Below are 15,593 nucleotides of genomic sequence, written 5' to 3'. Positions count from 1 at the left end.
ATCTAAATAAATCATATACATGTCAAAATATTGACTCTTTGGTTTTTACTAATATTCTCTTGCCCAAATTTGTTCATTGCTAAATTGGATGCCAACTCCTCAGGTTATGTGGGGATAAGATGAGCAACCATTTAGCAACCATTATTACCTCTTGGAATATAAAAAGTGCCCAAGAATACTATGTAGAAGTAATTTATGATCCTCTTGGTTTTCATCATTTACATTTCTTAACCCAACCCGGCACCACACTCAATTATACACCCATTTCCTGGGGCATGAGCTTTTGCCTGAAGAGCATTCTCCAGAAAGTCAGGTTTTGTTACTGGCTATCCTGCATCTTTCTCTTCCACATTAATGCATCTGCTCCTGAAAAGTAAAAACATACCCTCCTCTCCATCCTGATCTTGTATCTATTTCCCCATGCAAAAATAGGGATTCTCAATTCAAGAAAAAACTATTTGAATTTATCATTATTTATTGTTATAATAAAGAACTTAACTCTATTTTTGATGTTTAAAAGTGGACAGCTTTCACATATGGGAAAGTTAATAACAAAATCTAGACACTTCCCTTTTGTCCCAACTTGCAGTTAAAACTACATAAAAGTTCTCTTTTGTGAGCATGTATCCCTCCTCACCTTCCTTCAGCCCACTAACCATCTTAAAAGCCCATGGCTGTTACCCTTTCTTGCTTTCTCTCAAGCCATTTCCTGACCTGTTTTAGAGGCTGATTTCCTTTTCCCAGAAATCCTTCTTACTTGAGTTATGTATATATTTTTCTTTTCTTTTCTTTTTTTTTTTTATACAGTCTCATTTTGTCGCCCTTAGTAGAGTGTCGTGGCATCACAGCTCACAGCAACCTCAAACTCTTCAGCTCAAGTGATTCTCTTGCCTCAGCATACCAAGTATCAACACCCAGCTGTTTTTAGAGACAGAGTCTGAAACTCCTGAGCTCAAGCAATCCACCTGCCTCAGCCTCCCAGAGTGCTAGGACTACAGGCGTGAGCCACTGCGCCATGATTTTTTATTACTTCTCACTGTACACATGACACCACAGTCTTGACAACCAACTTTTAGATAAGGGGTTCATCTTGCCTTTGTGGAATGCCCACAAAAGTCATCGTCATCACTGTAGGACAATTAAAGAATAATTATTTTTATACTTCTCTGGAACTCTTCTTCATGTTCAGGCAAACTAATTCAGCAATATCAAACTAGGTAAAAATACATTTTTCTCCTAAAGTAGTATTCAATTTAAAAGTCAGTAATTCTGGGCTATCAATCCCAAAGTTTGTCATCCTCAGTTAGCATAAATGTGCCTGGAAAGAACATCTGCCATCTTCCTGAACTATGTATGAGGAAGATAAATTAAACAAACAAACAACAACAACCAAAACAAAACACCAATATTGTTAGAGCAGTGTAGCAGCTTGTGGTAGTCGCTGAAATAACTGAATACAAAAGCAGACTTTCACAAGAAAAGACAATTTATTAACAACTGGCACAGCAAGCGAGGTCCTGCCAGCTAGGCCCCACCCTAGTGACTATGAGCCCCTGGAAAGTGCACTTTTAGGGTTTTATGCACAACTTTGCAGGGTATCAACTGCTTCTTGGATGTCTCCCAGGATCTTAATTAAACCCACTCCCAAAATGACTCACCCGCAAGGTCTTGATCGCTACCCACCTGCTAGGTCTTCATCAGCCCCTTTCCTGTAATAGCCCAGGTCAGCCTGAACCAGACCAGTCCAACATAGCCTAACCACATCCATCATCTGCCCTGTCCAGGTCTAGCTAATAACATTAATCTTTTATTACTCTTTTTCATATGGATAACTGATAAGTTGTGATTTCTGAGTTTTTACCCAAATTCCTGAAACTATAATATTTTTGCTTGATTCTTTTCATCTATTAGTACATACTCATTTTATAGTTTTTCCTTAATATTGGGTCATTAAAGATGAACTGTGTGATTTCAAATTAAAAGTGTAGTTTATTATATCTCAAACAAGAGATTTATGCCAGATGCAGTACAATTAATAAAAGTATGTGCCTAAACTATTGACATAGTTTTGCCATCTTATCAGTAGGTTGTTTATGCCAGCAGCGAAGAAGCCTGAAAAGCAGGTGGTGATGAAAACATGAAAGCTTATTGAGAATTGAGTATTTTTCCTTGCAAGAAATGGTCTAAAGCCTGGAAGAAGTGGTACTCAGGTGCAGGGTCTTCTGAATATGATGGATGATGAAGAGTTTCCAGTCCACCTGCTGTACTTTGAACAGTGGTATTTGTTCAACGTGGTCAACTGCTGTCTTCCAGGAGGAATGGCCTGTCTCTGTTGACTAATCTTGCCTGCTTCATCACAAGCATCCTCATCATTTCATGCAACTGTTCACAGGAGACGTGTGCTGTAATTGATTGACAAGGTTTCTCTTTTTTCTTTTTTTTTTTTTTTACTGTAGGATTATCTTTTTATTTTGAGTAAAAATCCACAGTAATTTTGGGGGGCTGCAATTTAAGATTTAACAGCATTATAATTCTTAAATATCCCCTTGAGATAAATATATTAATATTCTATGGATATTCTGGAACCCCAGTATTAAGACTACAAATACATACTAACCTACAAGTATCACCAATGACTCATACTGCTTCTTTCTAATGAATTGAGCATTACATTTCCAAAGTTATGAAATGGCCAACAGACCATAGAAAGATAATTCTTTAGGCTCCTCCTTGAAACCAACAGCTTCAGCAAACTGCTGGCTTTGATTCAGGGCCAATGACAAGGTTTCTTTAAGCTGTAATGGGTAATAACAGTTCTGGCCCACAAGACACCATTAGCTTTGCTTGTTGTTGCTTTTTGACTGTGTTTCAGCACTTCACCTTTATCCAAGTATGTCCAGACACTTGTGACTGTCAAAAAGAATCCATTTTTCATCATGCGTATAAGACACATACAGGCAATCATTCACCTACATGCCATGGTAGCAAAGAAAGGCAAGCTTTGAGATGATTTCTCTCTTAATTTGCTGCTTTAATCCACCTGTTTAATTCATGTAGTACCCATCTATCCAGCTTCTTCACCTTGCTCACTTGTAGGCAATGGCCCAATATTGTTGGAATAGTAACGTGAAACCTTGCTGCTAATTCAAGTGTAGGTTGAGATGAATTTGCTTCCACTACAGCTTTCATCCCATCATTATCCCTCTTGGTCTTGGGTGATCCTCGTGGCTCATTTTCAATATTAAATTCACCAGAATGGAATTTCTCAAACCATCTACATACTGTGCATTCATAAGCAGCATCCTTCCGAACACTTCATTGATATTTTGAGCTATCTTCACTGCATTGGCTCCACCATGGAACTCATATTCATTCAAAAATAACACAAATTTTTGGGTGGCACCTGTGGCCCAAATGAGTAGGGTGCCAGCCCCATATGCCAGAGGTGGTGAGTTCAAACCCAGCCCCACCCAGAAACTGGAAAAAAAAATAAACCACAATTTTTTGACATATCTGTGGTTTTGCAAAAATTGCTCTAAAAAATTTGAAATACAATAACAAGTCAGATCATACATTTGAAATGATCGTACAATTATTATTGTACAATCGTACAATCAAAATAAAACATGAAGTGTCAAAGTGACATTTCACAGATACATTTCAAACTCAGTAACTAAATATTTTATATTAACATTATCACTTAGGCTACAGTGACACAGATTCACTTGTTAAGCAGATGCATTTTCCCTGCTAAAAAAGAATTTGGTCATTTCTGTTTGCTTGTTGCTTTAAGTATACAACTCACGAAACTGAGGTTGAAATTTGGCTTTGTTTATAAATAATATGAAGAGGTGTGTAGACTCAAACTAGAACTTAATGGATGTTTTTCACATCATAAAACCACTAAGCAGGTTGGCACAACTTAAAATGACTGGCAGGCTCCACTTAGCAAAGGCCAAAGAATGAAATACCAGGGGTGTTGCAGGTCAGTGCACTGGCAGAGGTGTATGGGAAAGCTTGCCTGGCTCTAGCTACTGCAATTACTTGCTCATGTTCATAAGCAATAAAATTGAACCAAGTAAAAAAAGAAACCATTAAATATTAATGTGCTATATGCATTGACCCAAGGATAGAAAACAGACTATTTTCCATATGCTTCCTTTACTTGTATGCTTTATGATATAAAATAGGACTTAATTATACTATTTTATTCCTATAGATGCCCTATGGGAGTTGAAAAATGTATTTATTCCTTAAATTCTGACATAAGGAGAGAATTATTACATCATTCTAAGCTGTCTTAGTTGAAGAAATTATGACAGAATAGGCCAAGAGGAAGGTAAGAAGTCATTTCCTGCTGTTTCCAAAGAAAAATTATCCAAATGACAGAACTCAGTTCTTAAACGTTATGCATTTCCAGTACTGTATGGTCACAGTATATTATTTAATTTAATCCTAATATATTTTAAGTTCCAAATTTTTAAGGCAATTTTCAATGAATACTTTTAACAATTAAATTACTACAATTATGAATTTATGTGTTCACTGTTTCCTCTAATTCAAATCTCTTACATATTTTAATGAAACATATAATGAATTGTCAATAAAAATTTACTTCAATACATATTATTACCATATTTTAAATAGATGTGTTTCCCTAATTCTTCATATTTAATTTAGTTTTTCTTGGCAGCTATAATGTTATAGAAATCAATGTATAACCACAGGTAAAAAAGTCAGTAATATGTTTAATGTTTTAATTAGGAATTTTCTATAGTACGATGGCTACCATCAAAAGTAATATAAGATATATTTTATTTTATTTATTTTATGCTTTCCCTCAGCAGATAAAAGTGAAGTTACATTAATCAATTAATGTAAGGTTTATAAGTTCCATTTGTAAAAACAATTAATGTAAGGTTTTTTATACTAATAAATTCAATCCTGTTTATAAACATACCAGTTGAGATATTAATGCGGATGGCCAATTATTTCTTAAATTATAACTAAAATGTTACACTGTAATTCCTTCTTATCTTGAATGATATAAAATACCTCTAATATAATAAACCTGATCAAAATCTACTTGCAGTTATAATGACAAATTTTATTTAATAAACACAGCTGCTTTGTGCTAAGAATAGCCTCCTCCTGCCAATCCCTGGTAATTCTGCATCAGCTCATACTGTATTATGAAACAGCATGAATTTTTTATTAGTTCACTGAAAGGATTTGAAATATGGTATTCTACTTACTATCTAGTCATTACTTGGCTTTAAACACTATGTAAGAATTTAAAGAAAAGTAAACAACATAAATCCAAAATATTTTAGTTAAAGTCAGGTACTCTATATTAAAGCTTAGTCATTTTCAATTAAGATCTCTAGGGCTTTAAGTAGTTATGTTAATAAATGCATTTTTGTTAATTTTTTTGAAATAAGCTCATATTAATAATTTTACTACTTAAATATCTGGAAATGTTGCCTTATTATTACAATGAATTAGTTGTGATTATTTCACTACATAAATATTCATCGTTTGTGTTTTTGTAATTATAATAGTTATCACTTACCTCTATACTGGTAACATGTATTTTTTTTTTTGTAGAGACAGAGTCTCACTTTATCGCCCTGGGTAGAGTGCCATGGCATCATACAGTTCATAGGAACCTCCAACTCCTGGGCTTAGGCAATTATCTTGCCTCAGCCTCCCGAGTAGCTGGGACTACAGGTGTCCACCACAACACTCAGCTATTTTTTTGTTGCAGTTTGGCTGGGGTCAGGTTTGAACCCGCCACCCTCAGTATATGGGGCCAGTGCCCTACTCACTGAGCCACAGGCACCACCCATAACATGTATTTTAATAGCAAAAAAATATATATATATAACTGATGAATAGTTACTATATTCTTTTTTAACCAAGATTAAAAAAAGGAGGAAAGGCAAAAAGCTAAAGACAAGTGTGTCTAATTTTACATTTAGGCAAAGTATTAAAAGTAATTTAGTGTAACATTATGTAACTTTCTTTAAAAATTGGATTTGGAAGACACTCTTAAAACAATCTAATCAAATTACCAAATTCTGATAAGAGTTCTTCTGAAATTGAAAAATTGGTTATAGAATTTGTGTATGAGAAAATACTAGAATCCTAATTTCCTTAACTTAGTAGTTTGAGTTAAAAAAATACCTTCCTTATCTATATGTATTATTAGAAAATAAATTCAGACATTATGTATTCCTAAGGAATAATACTTAAACACAAGATGAGCTAGTTGCATAGTAGAAGAATATTAGAACTATGGTGAACTACACGTTTTAGAAAAATAAAATGCCAGGGGATAGGAAAATTGGGTTCTGGGGCCAAGTGCCATTAATGCATAGCTGTCAAAATCCTCAAATTCCTGGCATAAATGAAAGTTGTACACAACCACAATGTAATGTCTTAAAAGATACATAAAATATAGTGTTTGAACAATCGTTCCGAGAGATATAAACAGGTGCTAACATGTAGGAGAATCAGTTTATGGTAGAAAAGCACTAAGGTGGACTGAAGGTGGGGGGATGGTGTCCATCATAAAGGAAAGGTGCATCCTATTAATACGTATATCAAGCTCTAACTATCATTTCAATCAGATTTTTCAAATTGTTTCCCCTGACTTCATCTTCGTAAATTTAGAAAACAAACAGAACTGTTGTTTATAAAATACAATAATTGTTCCTCCCTACTTTACAAGCTTTTTCTCCATATTTATATATTTTTAGATTTGTGTGCATATATGGCAACTGAAATAAATGTTTTTATAGTGTCATAAGTGTCTGACGTCCGGCAATTAAGTTTATGAACTAGTTTTATGAAAAAGTGCTACATACCTCATTGATGAATATTACCATGGTCATCTTTGAAGTATTCTCCTTGGAAAGCTGAGTACTTATATTAGCACCAAGCCCACCCTTCAAGGCAATTTTGGAACTCGTTTTGTGGAATGGCCATCAGGACTATCTGTGAGTATATTAACTTTGATATCCTGAATATCATCAAAATGTCTTCTTTTAAATATTTCCTTTATCTTTAGGTAAAGAAAAAAGTCATTGGGGGCCAAATCAAGTGAGTGGGGAGGGTATTCCAATAGAGTTATTTGTTTACTGGCTAAAAACTCTCTCACAGACAGTGCCGTGTGAGCTGGTGCATTGTCGTGATGCAACAGCCCTAAAGAAGTATTGGCCCAGATTTCCAGTGAAGATTTTACTGTTTCTCTAAATATGTTTACTTTGTTTGCTATGCTTCTCGCAATCAGCCATCAATTTTGCACACAATTTGATGAATTTTTGCAATGTTTTCCTCAGTTCTGGTCGTTACTGGTTTCTTTGACCTCTCTTCATCACTGACACTTTCTCTCCCCTCAGAACAATGTTTAATCCATTTGTACACTGCTGTTTTCTTCATGACAATGTCCCCATAGACTTAAACTCATATGTCCCTGATTTCACGTCTACTCTAGCTACGTTTAACAAGAAATTTAAGAATGTCTGTTGCTCTAATTTGAGCTCCAACATTCTGGCAACAGTACCCAAAACATGAAAAATAAAGAATACCATTCAACAAGACACTGCCTTATATCAACATGAACACAACTATGAGACACTGGTATACCAAGGTTATGAAACCTTGCCAAGTTGTTTGTACAGTGCTGCCAACATAAACATACGGTGGCAAGTTCGCACACTTAATTGTCAGACCTTGCATCTTTGAAAATTACATATGGTTGGTCCTAGAAATAAAGGCCTAAGGATAAAACTGTTACAGGCATAGAGTTTCATAAGATGGTCTAGAATATGTTACTTTTTGAAGATGTTTATATAAAGGAGAAGACCAAGAAAACGTACCATCTTAACAGAAGCAAAAATGATATAAGAGCTCATTAGAAGGTACTATGTTGCTATAACATGATGCATTTTCCTTTGCTTTATTTATTCAATAGCATACTTATAAACACATTTTAAGTGATGATGTGACTTAAATGTCTCTTATTAATGGGATAAGGAGATTTTTTCTTGAGTGGTTTGTACTACATCTGAAGAAAAGAGAATGAATGCCTATATTTGTTAACCAGCAAGGAATATATAAAGGCTTTACTGCAAACCTCTCACTGCTGAATCCTCATCAAGTCAGACAATCACTTTAATAGATTCATTAATATCAAATGTGCAATCTGACAACACACTCATTTTGGAAAGAATATTTCCTTCCTCCTCATCAAATGGAGGATGAAGATAGAAGTGCTTGCCAAAATTATGCATATATTAAACTATAGGGCTAAGTAAAATGTCTTAACTTCCTATTTTTCAACAACAAAATATGTTTCCATACATTACTCCATAAAAGTAGCAAAATGTTCTTCAGAGGTACAATAATATATAACTTTAAAAATGATTTTTTTTTCCTGGTTCAGAAAAAGCTGTATCTCTCTTTTCTTTACCTTTTATAAAGTTTAAGTTTTGGACAAGAAAAAGGGACAAAATGCCAAGAAACTGAACTGCAGAAGAAATCTATTTTACTGTCCCACTCTAAATATGGATAGACTTCTAAGACAATTAGGCCAGCAGACTCCCACGATGGTGTGGTTTCCATAGAGTCCCTCCTTCAGAGAAGACCTGCATATGGTGTCTTCCCAAAAGCTGCATGACAGAGATGCCTCTGGTACTTCATCCCGACATGGCCTGACTGAGACAGAGTGAGGAGACAGGTGTTTTCCAACCCTGTCTAGCTATAGGTATCTACAGCCCACTATAAAGATGAAAAGTGAGAAAATATTGTTAGATATACAGTATTTAAGTCTTAGGAGTCATTTGTTTTTGATATTTTTAGCAAGATTTTGAAAAGAGCTATTCATGTTATGTACACAGGCCTTCATAAAATCTGGTTTGTGGGCAATTAGTTTAATTAAAGCACAGAGCCTGTAAAACAAATGCTTATTTTTAATTCCCAGTTTGTTTGCCTGTGTAGATGCAGGTAATATTGCTCTTTGTTCAAAGAACACAAATTTTAATCGGACATCTATTCAAAAATAAGTTATGCATACAAAGAGAGACTTATACAAATCAGTGTAAATAAATCACTGCATGTTAAAAAAATAAAAAATGAAAAATATCTCAGTTGAGAAGCCAACTCTTCCAGAAAGTTTCTCTGGAATCATCCCAAGCACGAGTCCTTTTCCATTGCTTGACAATAGAATTCTTTGCATTTATCTCTTAATTTCCTCTACTATATTTAATTTATGTTTATATGTGAGCTTCTCTTTATTAGCATCATTATCCCATAGGGCACAAGTCACAGAAGAAACTTTGAAAATGGATTCCCTGATCAAATTAGTTTGGAACAACATACTGGAGACTCATATTAAACAATAAATGCATTTTAGCATATTAGAATATCAGAGAAGTTGTGCCAACATAACAACTTTTTTTAAACCCATCATATTTTCAGCAAGTCTTACTTGGCAATGAGACTCTACTGCCATTAGCTTTATGCAAGTAATAACTACAGATATCCTTTGGGACCAATGTTACTCTATCCTTGAGAGATAGTATTGGTCTGTGAGAAATTAAAACCCAAACAGACCTATAAGCACATTATATACTGATTTTAGTCCATCTAGCAACAATTTGGGAAAGAGGCTTTTTTTTTTTTTTTTTTTTTTTGCAGTTTTTGGTGGCTGGGGATGGATTGGAATCCACCACCTCCAGTATATGAGGCTGGAACCCTCTCCTTTGAGCCACAGGTACTGCCCGGAAAGAGGCTATTCTTAAACTGTGGTCAGTAGTTCATACACATTAAAGCCCTGAGGTGTGGGAGTCTCTTAATGCTATCCTCCTATTTCCATGACGGAAGTCGTAGTTCTAGCCATAAAATCAGTTTTCCACACAAAAGAGAGAAGAAAATGACAGGGGAAGAAACACAACTTTCTTAAAAGTCTCAGAAAAATTTAGTTTATTGTTCGTTGGCCAAAGGTGAGTCACTTGGAAACATTGCTACAAAGAAGTCTGGGGTATAAAGATTTTTTTTGTTTAATTTTGCACTTTTTCACCTAGAACAAAATTAGGTTAGTTAATTGTAGGGAGAGAATGGATTTTATGCAAACAGCTGTTACTGATATAATTTCTTGGATCAAAGCATATAAATATCTATATGCCTGTCTAGGATATACTTCTTGTGTTGATACTGATCCACATATGAATAATAATATTTTATACAGTGTACAAAAGCTCTGACAGAAAGGTGTACAGAAAAATGGAAGAAAAATAGAAAGTGCCCCCATTACAACAGACCATCTAATGAGTATATGAAGGGTGTTAACCATAGTTTTAGAAGCAAAATCTGACCAGACATGCTTAGCACTGTTCAGGTAAGAGCCTCTGAAGTATCTGAGTGACCACTCAGGCTGTCACTGGAAAATCATCTGCCATAGAGTTCTTTAAGTCTCACTAAGACTTCAATAGAGTAGTAATACAGAGTGTAGGAGACTTTATCTCTTATTATAGGCTAACAAGTCAACTTTCCTATATCAAGTGAACAGGTAACATATGTCAGTGTCAGTGGAAGACATGAGACAGGGGAGAAGTGATAGAGGATGATACAAGTTTCTGCTGGTCGAAAAATTTTCTCATTTATATTTTTACAAATTGACACCAGGCTTAACCGATTTATGGTATGCAGTTTTGATTAAAGTTTTTTACCAAGGGACTCTTTCAAAAATTACTGATAGACATGGCGCTAATGCTTCATTGCCAGGACTGCAAAATTTCAGAACCAGACATTGGTTGGAGCCTCTTATTAGAAAACACTACATATTATGGTGCCTTCTCTCGTAGTTCAGTATTGTCTAACAGCAACTTTTCTCCAGAACAGCTTTGCTCTGTGAGCTAAAAAAATATATAATAATAATAAAAAAAAATCACTTCCATTTTATCTAATAAAAACATTGCAGATAAGCAACCCACATATTAACAAAATAATCACAAGGCCATGTCTCCTTCTAGCATATTTTTCCTGATAAACATATAATAATATGTACCATTGAGACTTTTTTCAAGCAACTATAGGCCTAACAAACAGTTGTAGACACAGAAACATTTGGTGGCTTTAAAAATAAAGAAAAGGAAGAAGATGCAAGGCAATGGAAGAAGTCATGGGGGTAGATTTCTTTATTTTTAATCAGGAGATGAATATTGGCAATTTATTTTTTATCCTTTGGTACTAAATGAGGAACACTGTACTATTCGGTGGTGATAGTGCTTTCATAGAGATGCAGTTGCACATTAAGTTTGGTATTGGATTTCTCTAAGTTTGCAATCAATCGTCAACTAAAGATACATTTACAACCATGATAATTCAGCTTAGTCTGAAGTGATATTATGGGAGAGGAAAGGCAGAGCTGTACCAGTCACTGTGAAGGGCAAAGCATTTCAAGAGCCTCTCAGAGCTCTCAGTGAATTTCTGCATTTACAAAGCTTGAGCAAAAAAGATAAACAAATGGTTAAGAATACTTAGCCATTTTTAAAGTTGGGCAAAAGCCTGGGGAGGGACAGAAACTCACATATCAACTGACGGTTGATTAACATGTATGTAAAATGAGATCTTTTAAATTTATGGAATCCTTTACTATCTGCACAGAAATCATTGTTTTTTTTTTCACCTTCTAAGCATAAGGAGACCTTGGCTATAAATGATACACAGAAGTAGATATTGTGCCACACGGCTATTAAATGGAGAAATATACATTTTCTACTTCATATATCAGGCCTACTGATATATTTTCGTCTATGGCATCAATCACTACAGGAGTTTAAGTATTTGAAAATAGGAACCCATGGGGCTCAGCCGCCACCAATGAGGGCTCAGCTGTTCTGTGAAAGCCTTGAAAAGTGAAACATCTGAAAGATCTAAAAATACAGCTTACAGTTTCATCATAAACCACTGACCATGTGGTGTCCCTGGCTCCAGGCACCACACAGAGGATTGGAATAACTTGTGCAAATTCTAAAGACAAAGATAAAAGTGGTGGCACTGAGATTCTCACTAGTGACTTCCAGAATGTGAACAAAATCTGGCATCCTTTGCCACTAGATTAACTTTGAGCAACATCTGTAGATTGCTGGGAGATATGTGCACTCCAGGAGAACTGCCAATGTCACAGAGAAAAGGTTTCAGCATAATTATAGAGTCTCCATGGGGGAAAGATGCACAGTCGCTCATTGGAGAAATGAAAATCATCTTTAGAACACTGTTAATGTGCATAAAATTTTGGGTAGCAACCAACTGTGAATACATAACCAAGAACTCTCACAGAAAAATGAGAGGGAAAATGTGCATGTATCAGCCTTTCAGGGTTTCCCACAAGCCTCTTCATATATGAAATAATTATGGAAAGTTTAAATTTGTGGTTTTGTTCAATTCAGAAAGAGAAATACTATATTAATTACATCATAGCCATTTTATATTACCAATATACAATGTACTATTGTACTCAAAATTACAGATTAACAGTACTGTATAGCATATAAAAACATCTCTCTCCTAATGTTCCTCATTCATTACCAGGTATTATTAAAACGTAAGAATCTATTTTATTAGGAGATGGATATATGCAATGTTGTATCAGGTAACCCTCTTAGACAGCCACATGCCAAAGGAACAGTCAGAGCCCCTGGTCAGAGGCTAGTTTTAAGAGTTGATTGTGGTGAAGGTTTAGCGTTTAGTCGAAGGAGAAAAGGGAAGGAGAAAGTTGGGTAAATGGAAAAGTATATTAATCTTTAAGTCTTAATCAAGCTTCTGCTCCCCTCAACCCTTTCAAGAGAAAGATGTTATGCTATAGGAAGAAGGTGCCAGGACTCGTGCCAGCAGAGACTGTGTACACTTTGGAGCATATAGCCGGATAACAGAGTCTTACTCAGAAGTACAAGGAATTAACTATAGATCCGCAAGTAGGTTTAGACCCCTGAAGACCATGTCCCCATTCTTCAGTTTATGGCCATTCCAGAGGGTTATTTCTCTTCTTTAAGGTGATTCCTTCAGAGAGTACAAATCCTTAGATCTAGAAAAAGCCATGTTTACTTTCTGTGCTTCATAGAAACTTTCTGATAAGTTTTGAGAGTTCTCCCCTATACTTGAGGAAAACAGAGTAGGTTTAAAAACATAGAAGACTAACTTATAAAAATTTTGGATACAGGAGTAAAGCTAATGTAGTCTCCCACTCCCCCCTAAACTTTCTCCTGCCATTCTCCAAAACAGTCCCCTCTGCTTTCTTGAGTCACCGAGCCCCATCTTCCTTTTATGCCTAGTGTCTTGAATTTTTTCCAAGCATTTCATTCCTCTGGCAGGTTTAACGAGGATGGATAAATTGGACTTCATCAGAGGAACAATCATAGTGTGCATCACATTATCCGTTATCCACAAACGCCCCCCGCTAAACTTTTTACTGAGAAAATAATGTACTATTTTAATTTGTATTTCCTACAAGCAGAGTCTGACATGAGGATTTGGAAACAGTTAGATTATTTAGCTGTTGATTCCAGGAAGCAGACAGGGACCAGCAGGGAGAGGGGAAAGCCAGTCTGCTTGATGGAGCGGGGGGCTGATTTGGGTATTTGAAATCAATCTCTTTGGAGACCCTCAGTGCAGTCCTGTAGAACCCACCTCAAAATTGCCACACTGAAAGTCAAGGAGGCTAGTAAAATTATCTACAGATCCTTTTCCCCATTAGTTGAAGATGGTCTTTAGGGGTGTTAACATACACACACACCTTCAGGCACACCCAATTCTGGGTTAAGAGACTCTGAGCCTCTGAAAAAAATGTAAGGCAGAAAAATAGAACTATTTCACGGTATGTGCTTCAGGTGGGATGCTGGTGATGTGCAAAGAACTGTCATCTCAGTTGTTCTGAAACTGCTTGTGCAATAAGGAAGCATATCTGCCATCCGTGGCTGGATATGGGCTTTTTCTGTACCTCTCTCTCACCCTCTGATGGTTATTGGACACATCGTCGCCCATTTTGCCATGCTTTCTATGTCCTTGGTAACTGTAATATTGAAGGAACTCAGGAAATTTCACCCCAAAATATGACTTCTTGGTATAAAGATTATTTTGAATTAAAGGGCTTTAGAGATCAGCAGGCCCTTGGAGGGGGAAGGCACTTTCCCTTTATTTGCATAACCATATAGGACTCCTCAAAGGAACAATTAACATTCTTTCCCCTGTTTGTTATCTATCTATCTATCTATCTATCTTGCTGGAAAGAAGAATGCAGTCATCCTGGCTCAATCTGCTTATTGCCCCTAAACAGAATTACCTTGGAGGTATATTCCTCATCTCCCTGTCCCCTCTAAAAAGAGAGTATAATAATTACTGGATCCCTCAGGATACTGGGGAATCACTTTGTTATTCTTTCCCTGCTCTTGGTAAATAAACCTCTCTCTTATTAATCTGCCTTAACTGTGAGATGATCTTTCAGCAAATTTTAGGGGATTAGGAGAAGTTTCCTTGCAGTATTAACTTTTATTTTTCTATTGCTGCCCAACCATTTCTAAATTTGCCTCTCATAATCATAAACCAAAAACTAGTTCTCCTCTCATAGCATAGAAACCTTGATACAACTCTGTACTTAGAATAACACATATAACACTACAATTCATGTTTTTTGCTATGGTCTAAATCTCTGTAGTCTCCAAAATTTGTAAATTGAAATCTTGCCCCCAAGATTATTGGGGTTATGTTATTATTAGTAGGTAGGAATTCTGGGGAGGGGATTATGTCACAAGGGAGAAACCCTTATGAATGGGAAGAGTTCCTTTGTAAAAGACACCCCAAACAGCTACCTTTCCCCTTTCACCATCCATTATGAACAAGGAAATGGGCCCTGACCACACACCAAATCTGATCAGACCTTTATTTTGGACTCTCCATCTTCCAGAACTGTGAGAAATAGATTTTTGTTTTCCATAAGCCCCCCATTTCAGGATATCTTGTTACGGAAGCCTGAATGCACTAAGACAACACACTTTCGCTGTGGCTTCCAGACCATTCATCTTGGGCATTGACAGGAGCCACACTGAAATGGCACCAGCATATTTCCAGAAGAACTACTCAAAAACGAGTTTACTTAGAATCCTGAGAATTGGAACATGATGCTATTTTTCATTTCCATTGTCTTTGATTATTCTTTCAAGTACTCCCTTTCCACACACTCATCCTTTCAGTCTAATTTCAACCATACACCAATACTAATTCACTCTTCTACAGGTTATCCAAAGTCTTCAAGTAAACATCTCTCCTATAAATTTTTCTTCTTCCAAGGACTTACCCTATATCACTTTGCTTATATTCAGGTGTGATTCATTTCATGAGCACAATTTTGGAAGTATTTGAAGAAGTTCGCTCTCCCATTCACACTGTCTATGGTGTTGTGAAGTGGTCGTGTCATTTTTATGAATCCAGATGGTGCGTGTAGGCATTCAGGACTAACGTCTTCAGTTTGCATTGGGCCTAACCTAAACCTTTTTGTCCTGCAGTCTATTTACTTATAGGTCACTTCCTTACAT

The 15,593-nt window shown here is 36.0% G+C and overlaps 1 protein-coding gene and 1 non-coding gene across 29 annotated transcripts in view; both read right to left on the bottom strand.

The window, feature by feature from the left end:
- Positions 1 to 15,593, bottom strand: part of PTPRD (protein tyrosine phosphatase receptor type D) — a 2,247,062-nt gene that overhangs the window by 2,154,491 nt on the left and 76,978 nt on the right. The gene's annotated exons all lie outside the window — the stretch shown is intronic.
- LOC128580301 (small nucleolar RNA SNORA2/SNORA34 family) lies at positions 2,641 to 2,777 on the bottom strand. Its single transcript, XR_008378601.1, has one exon. It is a non-coding gene; the product is annotated as a small nucleolar RNA SNORA2/SNORA34 family (small nucleolar RNA).

This window comes from Nycticebus coucang, chromosome 2 (genome assembly GCF_027406575.1).
Source record: "Nycticebus coucang isolate mNycCou1 chromosome 2, mNycCou1.pri, whole genome shotgun sequence".
In the NCBI taxonomy this organism is placed as follows: domain Eukaryota; kingdom Metazoa; phylum Chordata; class Mammalia; order Primates; family Lorisidae; genus Nycticebus; species Nycticebus coucang.
The sequence above is the reverse complement of the archived record's forward strand: the minus strand, read 5'-3'. Positions and strand labels throughout refer to the sequence as shown.